Genomic DNA, 21,882 nt, shown 5'->3' with positions numbered 1-21,882 from the left:
CTTTTTTCTATTTTTTCTACATGGATTGATGCGTTTTTCTTTTTTTTTTCTATTTTATAACTTTTCAGTTTCGTTTTCTTATTTATTGTATTTTACATCATATATTGAGATATGTTTTATATGCTTATGATTACTAGTGAGAACACTAGCGAAACATAATTTATTTTCTTTCAACTTTTGATCGTCAATTAATATTTAACGGGACTTGTGGAAATTCCGCAGTTGTATCCTTTATACGTGTCACTTTAAAATTATATAGACGTCCAATGTGAACGGAGACCCTATGATATTAGTGTAGTTTTCGGTAAACTAAAACTTATCTAAGTACAGGGTGGTCCACTTAAAAGTAGCCCATAAAAATGTAGTAAAGAAGAGGAACATTCTTTTATTGTTTAAATTATTTGTAGTGTTATAAAAGATGCTGGAAGTGTTCCCCGTTCACATCTATGTATTTCTGGGCACGTTTAACGACGTTTGCAGATACTGCCTATAGATCTTTTCTGGTGATTCTCCTGATAGATTTGGTAATGTTCTCCTTTAGTTGGTCTAGACTGTGAGGATTATTTGCATAAACTTTTTATTTTAAAGTCCCCCAAAGATAAAAACCACATGATGACAAGTCCAGGGGAACTTGGTGGCCATAACCCTTTGCTTATTGTTCTTTTTTCCGTTACCATGTTATGAACTCGTGTCAGTAATCTTTGAGACGTGTAGCATGTAGCGCCATCTTGTGGGAAAAAGAATTGCATTTTGTCTTGTGGTGTCAGTTCGTCTTTAAGAGAAAGATTAGATAGATAGGGTTACTTTTATGTGGGCCACCGTGTACTTTGGTTAATGTAGTTGCATAATATATCTGGTTTATGGGGTCTATCTCCAAAACCAATAGTGTAGAAGTTTGTGACATATTTCTACTTTATGAACTTCCGGGACGAAAGCAGAGACTATGATAATATTGCATCATCTTTGGTCAGAACAGTAAATTAGACTTTGATCGTAGCCCCAAATACAAGAAAGTGTATTTTAATTCGAGTTTCACGTTCGACACAACGGCGAAGTCAAATGAAACGTAACATAAATTGCATTATTTGGAATCTTTATTAAACTGTTTTTATGTTGAGTTTTATTATCAAAACGTTTTGACCGATTTGACCTCCAATTTACTTTTGGTGTGTCTTGTCGCAATCGGTAATCTTTCTGTCGAACTCTGGAATCTGTACGGAATTTTAATCCATCTAGGTAGCATACTCTCGTTCTGTCAGCCATGATCACAATGACTCGTGGCGTAACGGATAAAGTACTAAGTAAAACACAGTTATAAGCGACACCTTTCGTGAGGTTAAAGGTTCAATTATCATATCGCGCACATAAGAACACAATTGCGGCTTACTCGATCATGGCTGACGGAACGAGAACAAGTTACACCGTGGATTAAATAGAGAACTTAATTCGACATTATAGTTCTCGAGTTGAATTCAACATAATACATCTTAAGATCGGGGGTTACATCGGCCATAACGTGGTGACAATAACACTCACGATAAGAACAGTAGTCTGAATAAACGAAATAATTCAAATTATCAACTCTCATCGTAAAAATTCAAAAACAGGTACTTGAAATATATTTTTGTGTTGTATCTTTGGCGATTAATCGATTTTATTTACGGTGAAGGGTGATAGCGTATGGACAAGAAATTTCCTTAACCTATTATTATATTCTTCAAATTGAAATATTTTAAAGGCTTTGTAAACGGCATTATATGTGCGCAACCTTCCATTTGAAAATTCAGATCTTTCAGATTTACATGGAATTATATTCATAATCACGAGAAACCACTTAACCCATATTCCATGGCTTCAGCTTCTTCTTGTGTATCGTTACGTTTAAGCTATATATTATAGGCATATTCTTCTTCAAGTTTATGTGTCTTGTGTAGGCTTTGTAAGCAGCATTATATATGCACAACCTGATTTTCTTTTTTAATTCCATGATCATTGAAAACTAATTCACCGATAACTCATTACTTCAATTTCTTCATATGTATTACAAAGCTGAAACCTTAAATTAGAGACCTTTTCTAGAATTATTTTTTTTAACTGATTGTGATCGAAATTAGAATAACGATTCTAGACATGATTCTTACATGTTGATTTTAATCTCCATAAGGGGGACAAAAAGTGATGCAAAACTGTTTTGTTCTAATAATAAATTTTACCCGTCTTGGGATAGGTACAACTTTAATACTTTTATAAAGTTTTATGTTTGTTTTTCCTTTCTAACCTATAAAGTATTTCACACATCTGATTTTTCATACGAATTACAAAATAGTTTTCTTGTTCGGCAAATCATCACAAGAATTATTCTTTTGTATTGCAAAATTCATTAGAGGTTCTGGTTAAACATTTCACGAGTATAAGAACAATTTAGTTCGTACAAGATATGCACGGATCGCAAAATAAATAGATATGTTTTCGTCTTCATTTTCGGAAAAGCGTTAGGCATCCCAGGTCAGAAGAGCGTTGTCTTACTAAAACCGGTTGGACTCAGCTACTGATGTCAAATATGGTGATTGTAAGTATAATGATTGGCTATACCCGAAGGCTTTTTTTCACCGTGTTATAGAGAAAACGCTGCTTCGTGATTTTTCTCGTTCACCGAGCAAAACGAAAAATCATATATTTTATCGTTTGAATCACGTGGCATTTAGTCGTTCTACATGGCTATTCTCCTGCGAGTCATAGGCGGTTGCGCGGCTCGTTGCTATTTCTTTCTATGCAAAAAAAAAAAAACGTTGTACAGCTTTTTTTTTTCTTATAAATAATCTTCTGTGACATTTTAATGGACCCAACACGTTGTAGATGAAAGTTTTGCAAAGAAACAGAGAAAGTGAAAAGCAAAGAAATTTGATTCAGTATTTTTTTTCAGTTTTAATAAAAAAGCATTTATTCTTGGTATTTCCAACAACACCTTGCATCTTGTTTTAAGACGCTCTCATCACCACGTGTTTCGAGCAGGTGTTTCTCCCTCCCTTCTCCAGCCACGTGTGACTTTTTGTCTCTGCTTTTTATTTCCCTTTTCTTCTTCCTCTGTGACGTCACTTCACGGAACCGGCTTAGTCATTTGCATATGTTAGCTCTTATACGGCTGCTGCTACTATTAGCGCTAGCGGTTCTGTTACAGAAGAGCCAACGCGGTAAAGGAAGAGCACTAGTCTACAAAATATCCTGGACAGCGCTGTCGGCGTCATACGATTAGCAATAAACTAATTCCTTTTCACGGTTAAAATGCAAAATCTGAAAGAGTGGACCTCCTATAACTATGCAGAACCAAAACAATAGCTCAGTCAACAAGAAGAAGCCATTCTAACAATGGTGTATACGTTTGGAACTTTGGAACCGAGGAAAAAGCCTCAAGAATGAGTTTATTAGCTATTATTAAACAGATGTGAGTGTGCATGGATTTCGTATGTACGTAGTTAAAATCAACGTCAATGAATACAAATAGCACAGAGAGAAAATGTGAAATAGAATTAATTATCAAGATAAAATTACGTGTCAATCAAAGAGGTAAACAGCTTAACATTACAAAACCTGACGATTCCACCACCAAATCAATCATCTGCGTCAAAAATAGGGATGTAAGAGGATTAATAATCACGGCAAATAAATCACAGTAAGAGTATCGATCTGTTTGATCAAAACTATTCATCGATATGTACATTGGACGATGTGATACAAACAATTAATACGATAGCGTGTGTGTCACGCTTATATCCGGGTCGTTAAATTGTTATGTACTACCATTTCTTGTCGTAAATAATTTTACCAAAAATTCTCCATAAGTTTTGGTTTGGTTTCGATTATAACTGATGGCATTTAAGTCATCTATTTTTTTTTTTTAAATAATTTTATCAAGAATTCTTCATAAATTTTGGTTTCGGATTCGATTAAAGCTGAAGGAACTCAAGTTATATACATAAGTTTTTATTTCGGTTTCGATTCAAGTTAATGCATCCAAGTCATATGAATATTATTTTTTTTAAATCGCAACTTCATAATATATAAAAATCGATAGAACATTAATTCTATAATAATATATACGAAATCTGAAAGAATTAAAATATCATATTTAAGCGTACTTTACCACCGGGATTTGCCGAGCGTTCGTGCGAGCTTAGATAAATACTTTTGCGGTTTTAACAAAAAGCTACAATAATATCAGAGCGTCTCCATTAAAACTGAACATCTACAGAATGCCAACATCAATATATTACATATGAATAAGTCTCCTGTGGAATTTCCGCAGGTCGTGCTAGTTGAGATTCTTTGGGTTATTCGAACTATTTTTCTCATATTGAGTATCATTTTTACACCGTTTCGGCCGATATAACGTGCGACCTTCTTCAGATATATCTTGTCGAACTTGAAAATCTTTCGCATTATTTCGATTCATCGGACTAGTGTTCTCTTCTTGAGTGTGATTTTCACAACGTTTCGGTCAATGTAACCTCCGACCTTCTTCAGATGTATCTTGTCGAACTCGGGAATGTTTCTGGAATTTGGACGGAATTTCGAGCGGAACACTTGATTTACTTCACGGGGGTAGCGTGCTCTTGTTCCGTCAGCTATATCTGGAAATAAGTCCTAAGTAATTCGCAATTGTATTTTTCGGTCGATCACGCTGAGGATTGAACCTTCAACCTTCAGGAGAATATTACTTTTTACAATTAATTTTTCCAAGTATTTTTACCACTGCACCACGGGTCCAAATTCCCGAGTTCGACAGAAACATCCCCGAGTTCGAAAAGATGCACCTGAAGAAGGTAGGAGATTAAATCGACTGAAACATTGTGAAAATCACACTGAAGATGAGAACAGTAGTCCGAGGAATACAAATGATACAAATAACTAATCCTCATCTAAAAAATTTAGAAACGTTAAAAATCTTTTTATTGAAATGGAGTCTCTTTCTATCCAACTTGGGGATCTTTCTGTTGAATTTGGGAATCTGTATGGAATTTTGAATGGGTTTAATTTAATCTAGGAGCAAAACATGATGCCGTTCTGTCAGCCATAACCGAGTAGAATCCTTAAGTAGATCCAATAAAAGAGTAAGTTAGAAATTTTGTGTAGATTCTTGAGCTCGACTAAAAGATTCCCTTGTTTGGCAGAATTATTCCAGAGTTTGACAGGATACACCTGAAGAAGGTCGGCAGTTACATCGGCCGATACGTTGTGAAAATAGCGCTCAAAATGAGAACTGTGGTCCGAATAATCCTAAAAATGTAATTATATTAATATTCGTATTATTAGAATTATTCAAGCAACGTTTCAACCGATGTAACCTCCTAGCTTCTGTAAAGCAATGATCTCTAACGGTTTAGGGTGATACTAATTGTGACAAACCTTTTTGATGTAAAGTTTGGAAATTTGAGTAAGAATGCAGTGACCGAAAGCGAACATGCTATCGTGGGATTTGAAAAATGAACAAAATTGATTTTTGGCTAGTTTTATATTTTCACTCACACATGCATGCATATATATATATATATATATATATATATATATATACTAGAAGATGTACCTGGTGTTGCCCGGTATTAAACAAAATATTAAATTCCCTTTAAAAATGAAGTAAAATACGGAAAGAAACTGAGATATGTGCATGCGCGTATTATGTTTTTTCTAAACAGTTCACTTATTGTAAGTAAAAAAAAAACTACTCGAGCTGAGATATAAACAAAAACCTAAAGAGAGAGAATCAAGTATGATAACAATTAAGCCAGCTTGACACGTTCTTAAAAAGGTATTTCCAAACCTACTTATTCTTAACGATTCGTGTATGCGCAATCGCGAAACAGTTGACAACGAGATAAAAATCCGATGATCCTCCCGAGCACCAATTTTTCTATTTCCTTGAAATTTAGTATATTGGGTATTCACACATGTGGAGAACTTTTTAATCGGTTTTATCCGGAAAAAAGGTGTTGTTAAGGAAATAGTCGGGTCCGTACCGATTGGTATATATATATATATAACACCTTTTTTCCGGATAAAACCGATTAAAAAGTTCTCCACATGTGTGAATACCCAATATACTAAATTTCAAGGAAATATATATATAATATATATATATATATATATATATATATATATATATATATTCCTTAATTGATCTATGGAAGATCAGATAATAAATAAACGTGGATTTATAAGATTAAAGAATCCAACCTTGATCGCCCTTCGTGGCGCAGTTGATAGAGACGTTGAATCTCTACGGTTCCAGATGGACATTGTCTGAAGATACCGGTTTCAATCCTACCCAAAGCCGGCCAGAGCTTTACTTGGCCAAAACGTGGTGAGACGACAACAACTACGGATGGCAGTGATTGCTGAGAATACAGTTAGGAGATGCGAAGTTCCTATCCGTCGCGGTTACCACCCGACGAAGGCCAGAGGAAGAGTTGGCCGAAGCGTCGTGAAAAACAACAACCAATAACGATGAAAACAACAACCAATAAAGATGAGAATAATAGTCCGAAATAAAAATAAATTAATATATATAATGCTCATCTCAAAAATGAATTCCAATTGTTAGGGGTTATTCAAAAGATACCGTTCACTAGTTTGAATGGCCAGAATAAATGCAATGTCTAATTTTAAGCATCGGATTTTAATTTGCAAAATAATCCTCCGCCATTAATGATGTCTGACATAAACAAAAACCTTGACGTATAACTTTTATAAGAAACGGTTTCTAAACGAATTGAGGAAGCGATTCTAATCGCTTTATATACATTAATGTTTTTATGTATTTGCTAATAGACTGAAATGTTTAAAGTCTATTTTAAAGCAGACACAAGTGGGAAATTGATATTATTGAAATTGTTAAGACTCAAGAAACGTTTTAAGATGTGTTTTTTTTTAATGTTGGTATTTTTCTGTTTCCACTTCACTCGCTACTTAGCTCTTAACATGTCCTTGTTGCTGCTGACTGAGAGTCGATTTATTTTAGTTATTTTCGAGTTATTTTAACTTCATATTTATTAATCTGCACTATAAAGTATAAGTACGAATTCTCAACTACATTTGGCCGAAATAGTTTTTAATAAAAGGGTGTTTTTTTTTACATAGGAGTCACCACTTATGAAGGCTTAGAGGCCACTCGAGGATAAGGGTTATTCAGTGTACAGTAATCAACGAGATAATATCATAGTAATGGAAATTTGTTAAATTGGATTACTTAAGGGGACAGTTCATCAAGAATTTGTTTATATTGGATTTGAAGACAACCAAATTGTAGTCAGGTGCGAAACAGGCAAACGGAAGAGGGTTCTACAGGCTTACAGTTCTAAGAAAGTAGCTTTGTTCATGGAATCTACGTTTTGATTTCGGCACAGTTAAAGAGTGGGGAAAGTTATTGACAGTGATTTCAGCTAGACGGGTGTTTTCGTGAAAGATTGGCGAGGATGGACCAAAGAGTGGAGCTCAGACGAGCACTTGCCATGGAAATAACGATAAAACAAAGACAGGCTCACAATATCCCTTTTGTGAGAAAGACCTTGCAGGGAAGCGAAAAGGCCCCCCCCCCCCACTAACTACGAAGTGTATTTTGTACTCTGTTAAGGCGGGATAAGCTGCTTCTAAATATTAAATCTAATTCACCAGTGCTTGCGTTTTATCCGTATTCTCAAAATAATACAAATTGTCATTTCATATTAATTCTATTATACGGCATAATCACGTTTGATCACCGGAGGTAAGCAACGTTGAGCCTGGTCAGTACTAATGTGGGTGACCATTTGAGAACTCCAGGTGCTGTATGTGCCCTCCGCTTATCTCGGCATTGTTTCCAGTTGTCCTGGAATTCTTCTTGTCACTAGACTTAAGCAGTACCGATTCAGGAGAGGCGTGGTTGTGATTGCGAAACCCTTGCTTCGCAATTCGGGTTTGTATTACTGTACACATAGATTCGAAAAAGTTGTCAAAAAACAAATATATAACAAATAAATGTTATCAAAGGCCAGATAAATTACTTTTCTACCAAACTGGATATATTTTTTGTGTTTTTATTCAATGTAACATATTTATTCAGCTCGAAAACCATACAGTGTTTACCGATGTATTCGAAAATTCAAGATGGCGTCTCACACCCTCTTTAACACTGTAAGTTTGGAAAAAGGTGTTATAGATAAAAAACTATACAAAATACTATTAAAAACTCGCCGAATATATGTCAACCTATGTCACAGTAACATATACTGAGCGAGTTTTTAACAGTATTTTATCCGGTTTTTTATTTATAACATCTTTTCCCAAAGTTACCGTGTTAAAGAGAGAATCAGACGCCATCTTCAATGTTCTAATACATCGGTAAACATTGTATGGTTTTCGAGCTGAATAAACATGTTACATTGAATAAAAACACGAAAAATATATCCAGTTTGATAGAAAAGTAACTTATCTTGCCTTTGATAACATTTATTTGTTATATATTTGTTTTTTGACAACTTTTTCGAATCTATGTGTACAGTAATACAAACCCCGCAATTCAATGCTTACTTACCCTTACAGGGGGTATCCATTGTCTTTCGGAACTGACCACAGGCTTCCATATCCATTTCTTCTACTTAAATATATGGTCCTGATCGATATTTCATAATAGAAGAATTTTCTACTCGGCCATCCGATATTTTCAATGGTAACGAATATGTCATGTTTATGGCGTTAGGTTTATATATAAACCTTTAAATATGCGCTATGCGCCATTAAGCACGTGTTGGTTAAAAGAAATAAAGAATACCTGTGGATTTTGTTCAGCTGTTCGGATAAATCATTCATTGTCGTATGTCAATTAACAAACATAAATATTATATCGGTAATTGTTATTTGTTTTGCAACCAACGAACGCAAGACTGGGTGTGTTATTTATATCAATGATTCATTTGTTTTCCTTGGATTATCCAATTGGATATTCTCTCATTCCTTGTGGTTCATATAAATAGATTCAGATGATTGATTAGAGCTAACACCCTCCCTTATTCCCTTATTCCCTTATTGCCTATCAGTTTATTCATCGCCTCCGGTCAGTCTCGAAAGACAATGGATACCATCTGTAAGGGTAACGGCGCGTGGTGATTGCGAGGCAAGGACTGTGCAATCTCCAACTACACCTCTCCTAAATCGACATTGCTTGAGTCCAGTGGCAAGGAGAAGCTCAGGACCATTGGAAAAAATGCTGAGATAAGCGGAGAGCAGGTACAGCAACTGGAATTCCTAAATGGTCACCCATTTAATACTAACCAGGCTCAATATTGCTTAACTTTGGTGATCTAACAAGAACTAGTGTATCAACCTGATTATGCTGTCAGTATTAACGGTCAATTTATTCTACTTTGTGTGTGAATAAATAAATTAAAATAAGCAAAGTGGCCAATAGTAGGCGAGGGTAACCGAGGTGTCTCCGTTAATAAGCTGCTATATCGAAGTGTAAGGAGGGCGCCGCCATATTCCCAGGATTACTCCACTTGCCCTTCATATCCTTCTAGACTGTTTAGCAATGGGCATCAACTGTCTATTTTTTTTAATCTTTGGTATGACTTTTCCGAGGATTGAACCCTAATCTACCGGAAAGCTCTTACCAAATGGACGCCCATGTCAAATAGACCAGGCAATAAAAAATTGAATAAAGAGAAAATTATGTTAAAAATCATGTTTAAATTAATACTAGAACAGTGCGCCATTTTGTATACGGAATACTCACGTTTTACAAAACGATTCTCGCCAGATCACCAAAGTTAAGCAACGATGAACCTAGCCAGTAACAGATGGGTGACCATTTGTGTCTTCCAGGTGCTTCAAGTTCTCTCTGCGTATCTCGGCATTGTTTCCAGTAGTCCTGGACTTCTCCTTGCCACTGGACTCAAGCAGTGCCGATTCAGGAGAGGTGTGGTTGGAGATTGCGCTATTTTGCCACACAGGGGGTATCCTTTGTCTTTCGAGACTGAAAGGAAGCATAATCGAAGAACAATGCAGGATGTAAAACCGGTTGACTATTTTAGTAAGTTTTATGAATGTTATTTCAATGACTCCCCGTCAAGATCGCATAAAAAATGTTGTATGCAAATTTTAAAACAGTAACTTTGTTATTTTTATTTTTTGTATTATTTGGACTATATTCTAATCTGTGTTGGGTTTTTTTTTTGGGGGGGGGGGTTGACAACGTTTCGGCCAATGTAACATCCGGCCATCTTCAGGTGTATTCACACTGGATGTTATTGGTGAATAGTGAAAAAATATTTGGTTTATTTGCTTTCCCAACGATCACAGCTGTTAGAAATTTAAAAACGCAAATAGAGCCAAGTCTTTTTTTTTTAATTTTATTATAAATTCAGGTCCATTCCGCTTTTTTGATATGATCAATGTATATTTTTGATATGAGGATTTATAATTATTTTTTTGTATTATTTGGACTATTATTCTCATCTTGGTTGGGTTTTTCACAACGTTTCAGCCGATTTAACCTCCGGCCATCTTCATGTGCATTATTTGGACTATTATTCTCATCTTGGTTGCTTTTTTCACAAAGTTTCGGCCGATGTAACCTCCGGCCATCTTCATGTGCATTATTTGGACTATTATTCTCATCTTGGTTGTTTTTTTTCACAAAGTTTCGGCCGATGTAACCTCCGGCCATCTTCAGGTGCATTATTTGGCCTATTATTCTCATCTTGGCTATTTTTTTCACAACGTTTCGACCGATGTAACCTCCGGCCATCTTCAAGTCCATGTGATGATGAGGGAGAGAAGACATTTATATATATTACAGTTCTTTTAACACATATTAGAGGGGAAGCTGATATGATGCACATTTCTTAATACAGAGGAGGAAGATACATAATCTTCGAAGGGTTACACAATGTTCATTATAAGATGATAAACACATTACCTTTCATTTGTGATGAAGGATGTGACACAAGACAACAATTACAAAACATAATGATGATTTCTTCATTCATCTGATCGACCGGTCACTGGATGTTATTGTAACTATGTCAGTATCATCTTGTAATGTATTAAATGTTGGAAATTTCAGCTGATTTTGAAGAATCATTATTTTACATCTCAAATGCATATTAAATATACTACACATTATTGACGAATCTATGATATATTTATCTTAGTCTGTTTGTCCGTTTAACTTTTTCTAGAATACTCCTAGACCGTTCTGGGTTAAGTTTTACGTGGACGTTTGTTATGATAACGTGAAGCGAACTAAGAATTATGGTATCCGTTCGGTACACAGTTAGGGATTAATACGGATTAGTCATCACAATCCCACATTTACTCTAACTTCTTTCTCGGAAACTACTGATCCGATCTGGTTGACATTGTGTACACACTTTTGTTATTATAAGGTGAAACGAATGTAGTGTCATCGTACATAGTAAATGACAAAACCATATTGATTGTCACTTTAACATAAAGCACTGATTCAAAGTTAACGGGCTATAACGTTTCCCGTTTAAACGGGCAAAAAAGTTTAGTGTATAATAATTAGGACTATGACAACAGCATATTCTTTTTATTATTTTGACTCTCGAGTGTGTATCTGTTGATATCTTATATGATTTTATATAGAGTGATGTGGTTCTCGGTTGTTGAACTGTGTCTAACTGTGTCAGATATATACTCGAGAATCAAAACAATGATAAGAATATGTTGTTGTCATAATCCTAATAACAATGTATGTGTATTAGCAAAATTTAAAAAAATCAAAGACAACGCAAATTTCGAAAGAGACAAACGTGTTACAAGAATTTTCCACAAAAGTTAATCAAACAACCAGCCAGCCAACTCTCATTAACGTATCTGACATTACACAGAGATAATGTTTCCAACCAACTCTTGCTACCCTGTTTGATATTACGTCGAGAGAACCATTTTCAGTCAATTTACCATACAAAATCACGAACTGAGAGATATCTCTTTATTAGTCTGATAGAAAATAAAGTGTATAACATTTTTTAATGTGTGTTAAATTTGTTCGTTCTTGTTTAAAACCTTACTTAATAAGAGTATATTTTTACGATTCTGTGCTAATTAACGTTCAAAAGTTACGACTGGTTTAAATCTACAACACCAGACAAAGAATGAAATTTGACCTATAAAAAACTATTTGAATTTATTGCACATTATTTAATAATATGATGTTTCTGATTTTTTTTTTTTTAGATGAGGATTAATCATTTGGATTATTCCGACTACTCATCTCACCTTGAGTATTATTCTCACAACGTTTCGGCCTATATAACCTCCCACCTTCTTCAGGTGTATTTTGTACAGCTCGAGAATCTATCAATCAAACTTGAGAATCTGCAGTGAATTTCGAACAGAACCCTTTATTAAATTTTCGTTCATTACTGGAAGAAAATCTAAAGTAATTCGCAGTTGTATTCATAATCTCGCTCGCACTGACGATTGAACCTTACACCTTCAGAAAAATATAAATTAGAACTGATTGTTTTTACTTTTGTAGCACCTTTAACGTTGGTTGATTGCGACAAAAAACAGCAGAATTAAGTTGTAGACGATCACCCCACCTTTTCTTATTTCCCCAGTATTTATTAGTACTCTACTATCTTTAACAAAGTTTGATTCATCGCAACGAAGCGCTCAAACACCAATAGCATGTAGCCATTCTTCCACGACAAAAGGCGGTAAAATTGACAGACTAAAGTGTGCGATATAGTTACCTAAACAATCTTAGTCAAGTTCTCCTGAAGGCATGTATACGACAAAATTCGATAAGCTCTAGCAAAGGCATGTATTCGAAAAAATTTAATGTGTTACGCGAACGCACTTATTCGACAAAATCGATTTTCTCGCGAGGGCATGTATTCGACGAAGTTCAATAAGTTCTTACGCGGGCATGTATTCGACAAAATTCGATGTTCTCACGAAGGCACGTATTCGACAAAATTCGATGTTCTCACGAAGGCACGTATTCGACAAAATTCGATGTTCTCACGAAGGCACGTATTCGACAAAATTCGATGTTCTCACGAAGGCACGTATTCGACAAAATTCGATGTTTTCACGAAGGCACGTATTCGACAAAATTCGATGTTCTCACGAAGGCGCGTATTCGACAAAATTCGATGTTCTCACGAAGGCACGTATTCGAGAAAATTCGATGTTTTCACGAAGGCACGTATTCGAGAAAATTCGATGTTCTCACGAAGGCGCGTATTCGAGAAAATTCGATGTTTTCACGAAGGCGCGTATTCGACAAAATTCGATGTTCTCACGAAGGCACGTATTCGAGAAAATTCGATGTTTTCACGAAGGCGCGTATTCGACAAAATTCGATGTTCTCACGAAGGCACGTATTCGAGAAAATTCGATGTTTTCACGAAGGCACGTATTCGACAAAATTCGATGTTCTCACGAAGGCGCGTATTCGACAAAATTCGATGTTCTCACGGAGGCACGTATTCGACAAAATTCGATGTTCTCACGAAGGCGCGTATTCGACAAAATTCGATGTTCTCACGAAGGCACGTATTCGAGAAAATTCAATAAGTTCTTTGCATTCATTTTCTTTTCTATATCATTCTCTATTAGCGTTTCAAGTAAAACTGTTAAATTAATCTACACAATTGTTTTTTGCCTCTTTTCAAATTATGTTCCATCTAATTCAACTTTCAGAACTTTTTTTCGAAGATTATTTCAATTTTCTCTCGTGCGAAATTCAACTTTCTTTCAAGGATAAAAATCTTCAAAATATTCAACCAAAAAAATAATATGTAATCCAAATTATTAAAGAATAAAACCATTTCATCTACAACTATCGTATACAGTTATTTGAAAATACTTTTGAATAATTTGAATTCTATTATTCGGTTAACTGTTCTCATCTTGAATGTTATTCTCACACCGTTCCATTCGATGTAATCTCCTTTAATCAAGTGCGTCTTTAGAATTTTCATGTCAAACTCTGAAATCTTTATGGAATCCTTTATTTTATCCACGGGGTAACTTGTTCTTGTTTCGTCAACCAGGATGAGATGAATCTCTTAAGTAATACGTAATTGTATTCTTAGTATGGCTCATGTCTTGAAGATTGAAAACTCATTATAACGTAATACTTTTATCTGTTGTGATACGGGTCCTTGTAAGACACATCCGAAGAAGTTGGATTCAAAAAGTTTTTTCTTACAAAGGAATCACCACTTATCAAAGCCCACAGGTCACTCGAGGATAAGGGTTAAAGAGTGTAGAATGGTCAAAGGGACAATATAGTAATCGTTAGAAGCATAAATTTGGTAAATTTGATTACTTAAGGGGAATGGCTCATCAAGAACTTGTTTACATTGGACTTGAAGACGACCATATTGTAGTCAGCTCTCATAACTATTCAGTCGATGCAACTTCCGACCTCAGATGAGTTTTGTTGGACTCGTGGATTTTTTATGTCGAATTCTGAAATATGTTCGAAGTTCGCAATAAAGATTCTTTAATTCAACAAAGCTAACCCGAAAAAGGTTGGTGGTTTTATCGATCGGAATGTTGTAGAATAGCATTGAAGATGGGAACAGTAGTTCGAATAATCCAAATAATACAAATTATGAAAACTGATTTAGAAATCCCAGAAAAAATTTTGAATATCTTTTTCTATCTTGAACATTACATTTTCCAATCTACACCCTAACCCTAACCCTAATTCGACATTTTTGATTCTCGTAATGAGTTTTGACCCTTTGTTCATCCGTTAATTTAGATAAAAACCACAAATAAACCGAAAATAAACTACTAAATTATCTGCAAGCAAAAATAAAAAGTTGATTCAACAAAATAAAAAGTAAGATTTATCTTTATAAAGCGATTATTTATAAATGGCGTTTTATTTTCTGGATTGACCAGTTTTATCTCGCTGATGCATGAATAAAGAAAAAAAATCGTGTCCGAAGTGAAACGTAGAGGAAGATATATTTAATGCTTCCATAGAATCCAAACAATTTCGAAATCTGATAGAAATGTTTTATGTGTTTCCTCTTGATATCTGTCGGGATAAAAAAAGAGATTTAGCTCAGATGAAACATCATATAGAAGATTGGATGATTCGCACTATGTTCTAACTTTGGGTGTTATATTTATAACGATTCGTTCGATGTAACCTCCGACCTTCTTCAGGAGAGCCTTGTCGAAATCGAGAACCTTTGTGATGAAATCTGTATAGATTCCAAAGTTCGACATAAAAATCTCCGAGTTCGATAAAACGCACCAGAAGAAGTTCGAAGGTTAGATCGGCGGAAACGTTGTGAGAATCCAAGATGAAAGCAGTAGACAAATAATTCACGTGATACAAGTAACAAATCCTTATCGAAATAATTATGACATATAATATGAAAGCTTCAGGAAACATCTGGCAATACATACTTTAGATTAAAGAGCATATAGTTCTTGCAATGCAAAGCAGAAGTCTATTGCATAAAACCTCTGCTATTTTATAAGAGGAACTTTGTCTGTCTGTCTGTCTGTCTGTGCGTGTGTCTGTGTGTGTGAGTTCGTTCCCTATGCACTCCTAAACGGCCGGACGGATTTTGTGAAATATCACACAAATGTAATTTATGTGCCTGGCAATGTTCTTAGAAAGGCTTTGTATCGGAATGTCTTCGATAAGTATCACTAACCGGTAATCGAAAAAAATCCGATGAAAGAGAAAACAGGCGATTTTGACAAAAGTTAAAGTCTTACACGGCCTAGCATAACAAGTGCATTCGAAAAGCTTTATTGCCGCACACGCAGAAACACCTGGCATATAAAATCAACAGTCGGCTCTTTCATATGACAGGAAATGTATGTTTCTGTTTACAGCACAGTTTAACCCTGATACCTAACTTTTGCAATTTAAACTTTAATTCAAGCCATTATCACCGCACAAATAGAAAGGCGAAGTAAATAAAATCAACAGTGTGTTCTTTGATATGACAGTAACGCGTTCAAAATGAATATTTCGGTTTAGAGCCCAATTGAACTATGATACTTGATATTTGCATTTTAAACTTTAATTCAAGGCGTTATATATTTACATAATTTTATATAGTTAAGAGTAGGTCCTCTACAGTGCAATACAAACTACAATATATTGTGGATTAAGTCACTGGGGGAGATTGAAAAATGGCGATTTTATTGATTTCGATGACAATAAAATATGGCAAGATGAAAGATCCGTTGATCCTCATTTATTCCCGGGTAACGCCGTTTCTTCTGCTAGTATATATAAGTATATGCCCCTGTAAGACATTCACTATAAACACTCGTTTATTTACAACCATTGTCAACAATTTCCATTATTCTCTATCTGTACCTAAAACTAAACGAAAATTCAATTTGCAAAGTTTCTTTTCTAGAGACACAATACTATGGGACTACTTTCTGGCTGACTTTAACATTATTGTTTTCAAGTTCAATGTAAACAAGTTCTTGTTGCGTCATCCTCTTCTTTCCAATTTGAACCAACATTGCCAATCATCGCGGTGTTATCTCATCATCCATTTGACACTCATCAACCGTTATCTACGAGCTCCCTCCCCAGTAAAAACAAAGTAATGTTTTAAAATTTATTTTCCTAATGCGCAGAATTCAAGTTAAGGTTTAATGTATTCGATTATTATGTGTGTGTGGAGTATGTTTCTGCATAAATTATCCTCTGATGTACTACGTATTCGTTACTAGATTCCAATCCGTGAATTGATCCCTTGTTGTACTAAATAGAACTAAACTTGTAGTGCTGAAAACGATATCAACTAACGGTAAGAAGTAATCCGAAATACAAAAGGCACTATCTCTGTCTGTCTGTCTGTCTGTCTTTCTCTCTCTCTCTATCTCTCTCTCTCTCTCTCTCTCTCTCTCTCTCTCTATCTATCTATCTCCATATTTTCAAACTCTATCTCTCCGAAACTAAAAGTCGCAGGGCTGCACTAGGTGCCTCAAATTATTAGATTGTTATGGGTCGTTATTTTATGGGTGTTTAGCCGGTTAAAATAGTTTTTAAGGGGTCAAAAGAGGTCAAAATTGAAAAAATCGTTATAAATTTTGTACATTTATCTTAGTTTATTTTTAACCAGTTTATATGCGTGTCACGTTGGTACACTGGTAACGTAACCAGCTTTGAATGCTTTCGGTTTCGATTCTAGCTGATGGCACCTAAATACTCTTTTTTTTTTACTTTTGAAATCACAACACTGTAATAATAATTACGAAACCTGAACAAACTAAAATATATTTCGTATTTTACGACCGGGCAAAGGACAGCGCACCCCGCTTGTACATAATATTTATTTACAAGCTTGCCTTAAAATACCAAAGAAAGTGTTTATATAATGAAGAGACTAAGTAATTTCTCAGTGAAATATAAAGGGGAAAACTCAGTTGTTCTTTTGTGTGATTATTGCGCGTGTGTAGTTTGTCCGCAAAACGTTTTACTAGTAACTGCTTATGCTATGAAAACCATTAATTCATATAATCGTATGAATCAAATGATTTTATTGTTGGCATTGGTTTCTCTGATATCTTTCTAGTTCAAATTCTGCCTAGGAAGACAGTAGAGACTACGTGAAAGGTTGCCACCATCCTAAGTGAAAGGTTTTCAGTGAAGGGAACTGGACTTGAATTTGGCACATCCAGGTTGTCAGTGTTGTTAATCATTTAACCACGGTCATTGCCACTGACACCACTGAGAAAGATTCGTATTGAGGATTTAAACTGAACGTTTGGCTGCTTTTAGCCCTTGCTAAAATAGGCAACCAGTCTTAGATATCCGATTCCTCCGGCGTGAGTATATCATTTTGGACACCTGATTGGTTGAAGTCCGATTTAAGTAACCAATAAAAATGAAGTATTCTAGAGAATTACTGTGTTATTTCGGTTTATTTGTTTGTTTGTTGAGCATTTGTGATGATGAATTTGTTGGCATTTTTTTTTTATTACATTTTCACCCCAAACAAGGCAAATTGCCACTTTGGTGTAGGGGGCTACTATCAGGGGCAACACTACTGGGGTACTATGTAGGGATTTGGGCATCAAGGTGTCGGTTCACGTTACACTTGAACTTCTGCACGTCAGTACTGTTGGGGAAGCAGGGACCTGGAATGGAATTCCAGAGTCTAGCGGTTCTGGGGAAGAAACTATTGGAGTAAAAAGATCTTTTACATCTAGGGATCTCTACAGTGTGGGGGTGGGATTTAGCAGCCTGTCGGGTTTGTCGAGGGTGCTCACGTCGTGGGGGCACAAGTGTCTGCAGTTCGTCAGAGCATTCACCACTAAAATACTTGTAGAAAAGGCAGAGGGATGCAACATTTCGTCGATGGGACAGAGGCTGAAGCTTAGATGCCAGTTCAGGGCCTATCAGGTTTGCAACTCTCTTTTGAACCTTGTCAAGGAGCGAGAGACTAGTAGCAGATGCACCAGCCCAGATGTGGCAGCAATACTCCATACATGGGCGAATGGTGGCCTTATAGAGGTACAGGATACTTTCGGGTGTTAGTAGTTTTCTAGCACGGTAGAGAGAGCCCACCTTTCTTGCAGCGGCCCTGGCAATGCCTTCAATGTAATTGTTCCAACTCATGTTTCCTGTGAACGTAAGGCCAAGGAGTTTGAAAGATGGACTCTCAGATAAAGAGTCGTTGGCCATTGCTATGGGTGGTAGAGAGGGTTTCTTGTAATTATTGAATGAAACTAGTTTAGTCTTGGCAGCATTGAACGCGACCAACCACTTTTGTCCCCATTCCACTACAGATTGGAGGTCTTCCTCTAGTGTTTCTGCCATTTCTTTAGAAATGTGTTCATTCGTCTTCCTGTCGTGCCTGCCATAGAGTTTAATGTCATCAGCATATATACCCATCTCAGAGGCAATGTTGTCGGGGAGGTCATTTATGAATATCAGGAACAATAGAGGTCCAAGGATAGAACCCTGGGGCACCCCCGCATTTATATCATATTGTTTAGATGTACGACCGTCGAGGACAACCTGGATTTTTCTCTTATCTAAGAAGGATTTAATTATGTTAAGTATTCTACCAGTGATACCGTATGATCTGATTTTACTGAGGAGACCCTCATGCCATACCCTGTCAAAAGCCTTAGATATATCTAGAGCTACTGCTCTGCCCTCCCCCGCTTTGTCCAGTGAATGGTATATACGTTCAGAGATCACAGTTAGGATGTCTGCTGTGGAATGGGCTTGTCTAAATCCATATTGTTTGTCAGTCAGTAGTTTAGCATCTGTAAGATGATGGACTAGAGCATGGTTAATTATTGTCTCAAATATTTTGGCAAAAAGTGGGAGGAGGCTAATGGGGCGATAATTTGATGGGTCTGTCCTTTCGCCAGAATTCTTGAATACTGGTACAACAGAAGTAGTTTTCCAACAGCCCGGAAAGCAAGCTTCATTAAGGCATTTGTTGTAGAGTTTGGAGAGAACTGGAGCTACTTCGGCTGTGCACTTTTTTAATAGCACAGCTGGGATAAGATCGGGTCCACATGCTTTTGAAGTATCAAGGTTTTTTTTTATGATAGCATGCACCTGAGCAGGGGTGGTTTTCAGATCGTCTAGTCAGTTAGGGGGTGGTTGGAAGAGTCCAGTGTGGAGTTTGAGGCAAACCGACTGGCAAGCATGTTAGCCTTGTCAGTTGCTGAGGAGACAACCTCGTGATTGTTGGTTAGTGGGGGAATTGTTGATTGCCCATTATTTACTACACTGTTGTAGATTTTCCAGAAGTCTCGAGTTCCTAGTTTTTGTGCTTCGATGCGCTTTTTAGTGGTTTCCGTAAATTCTCTCTTAGCTATCGCTATTTCTTTCTTAACGTTATTTCTAGCTTCTATATACTTCAGTCTGTTTGAACTAGACTGATGTCGGTTAAACCTACGGTATGCATGCTGCTTTTGAGCAATGGCAGTTGCACAAGTCGACGTAAACCATTGGGGAGAGTGGGGCTTACTATAAAATTTCCGCATGGGAACATGCGCTTCGATTGCAGTTTTGAACCAGTCAGTGGTCTCGTTTGCACATTGTTCAGCAGGGAGAGAGAAAATATTTTTCCATGGAGCATCTCTAATTAGTTCCCTGATGGCTTCCCAGTCAACCTTATTATAATATCTCGTTGTTTTGAGTACTGGCTCTTCAGTTTTGGGTCTAGAGTTTAGGGCGATTTCAACCATTATCACTGCATGATCAGCGTTCCCAAGTGGGCTGTGGGCCTTCGTTATGCAGTCATCGGGAACTGTGGTCAAAAACAGATCTAGAAGTGATGCGTGTTGTTCTTCCTGGTCAGGGAAACGGGTTGGAAACGTAACAACTTGTGATAGGGAGTGAGATATAGCGAAGCTATGGGTTGTGATGCCCGCTGCATCTGTGTGAGTAGAGAATCCAAGCCAGTTTTTGTGGTGGACATTAAAGTCACCAAATACATGTATTTGGGCGCTAGTGTCGAGGGACAGTGCCGTGTCTATGCTGTCAGATACTTTGTTTATTATGGAGCAGTCCTGAGTCGAGGGAGAGCGGTAGAGAAAATAATAGTAGCTAATATTGTGTTGCATGTTTAGTCTAAAGCACATAAAGGCTTGATCATCTGTTTCTAGGTTTGTTTCTCTAGTCAAGGGAAGGGTATTACGAATGTAAACTCCAAGTCCGTGCATATGTCTGTCAGAGTCCTTACGGCAGAGTGGGAGATATCCAGGCATGTTAAAGTGGTTAGAGGGAATGGAGGAGTGTAGGTTAGTCTCACTTAGTGCTAAGATATCCGGGGTATTTGTTAAGAGAAATGCTTCAACATCAGCTAAGTTAGTTCTAAGCCCACGGATATTTGTGAATGAGAGCCTCAAGGGAGGAGGCAAGTTGAATTTGTTTGTCCCTAATCCTGGTTTAAGCTTATTTTTAAATTGTACTGTCGTCATATTTTTTTTTTAAGTTTCGGTAAGGGGGAGCTAAACAAGAGGTTATGCAAAGCTTCAGACATGCATCACAAGTAGATCACAAATTTTTTCTATCAGGAAGTTTAAATTGAAGGATTTCGAATACTTACGTGAGGGACCAATTAAAGTCGCCAACGTTCCTAAGAGAAAGTCTTTTTTGTGGAACGAACTGGGTTCAAACTTGGCACACCCAGATAGTCAGTTCGCATCGTAAACCACCGAACCACTGTCACCTCCCTGTTGTTGCTGCTATCCGCTGATATTGATTCCCACAATTTAAACAGATGGGTGGCACAATTGGGAACAACTAAGATGGGGAAACTGAGAAATTGTCAGTCAAAGACGCCCGGCATTGTTTCTTAAAAGATACCTCTAATCAGAGGTTGTCCTAAAAGAACTGTTTTATAGAGATGAGAAGGAATTGTCATTGGTATTTCTTTACAACCAGGTTTTTTTTTTTATTTTATTCCATACAATTATATCACGAAAAATCATTCACAGTCTCTACTTTTCTAGATATATTAATAAACCACTCATATGAAACTATTACATCAGTAATTTAATGTTTATACATACATACATACATATACATATATATATATATATATATATATATATATATATTTGTATTATAATTTTTGATGGTCTAAAGCAAGGCTCTGCAACCTACGATCCACATATCGAGTCCGGCAGGCGAAAGCATTTTGACTCGCCCGCGGGGCTGATTATCAATGACTATTTTTAACATTAGAAACTAAACTTTCGAATTTAAAAAACAATGTCGTCTGCTATCTTCCTCTGACCCCTCCCCCCAACAAAATGTGTATACTATGACCGTAAAAATACAATCAAAAGACAATGACATCCATTTCTGCGTAAAATATAAAAATAATAATAAATAAACAAAAC

Source organism: Euprymna scolopes, chromosome 5, assembly GCF_053919585.1.
Source record: "Euprymna scolopes isolate OS-2025 chromosome 5, ASM5391958v1, whole genome shotgun sequence".
Lineage (NCBI taxonomy): Eukaryota > Metazoa > Mollusca > Cephalopoda > Sepiida > Sepiolidae > Euprymna > Euprymna scolopes.
Note: the sequence above shows the minus strand (reverse complement) of the source record.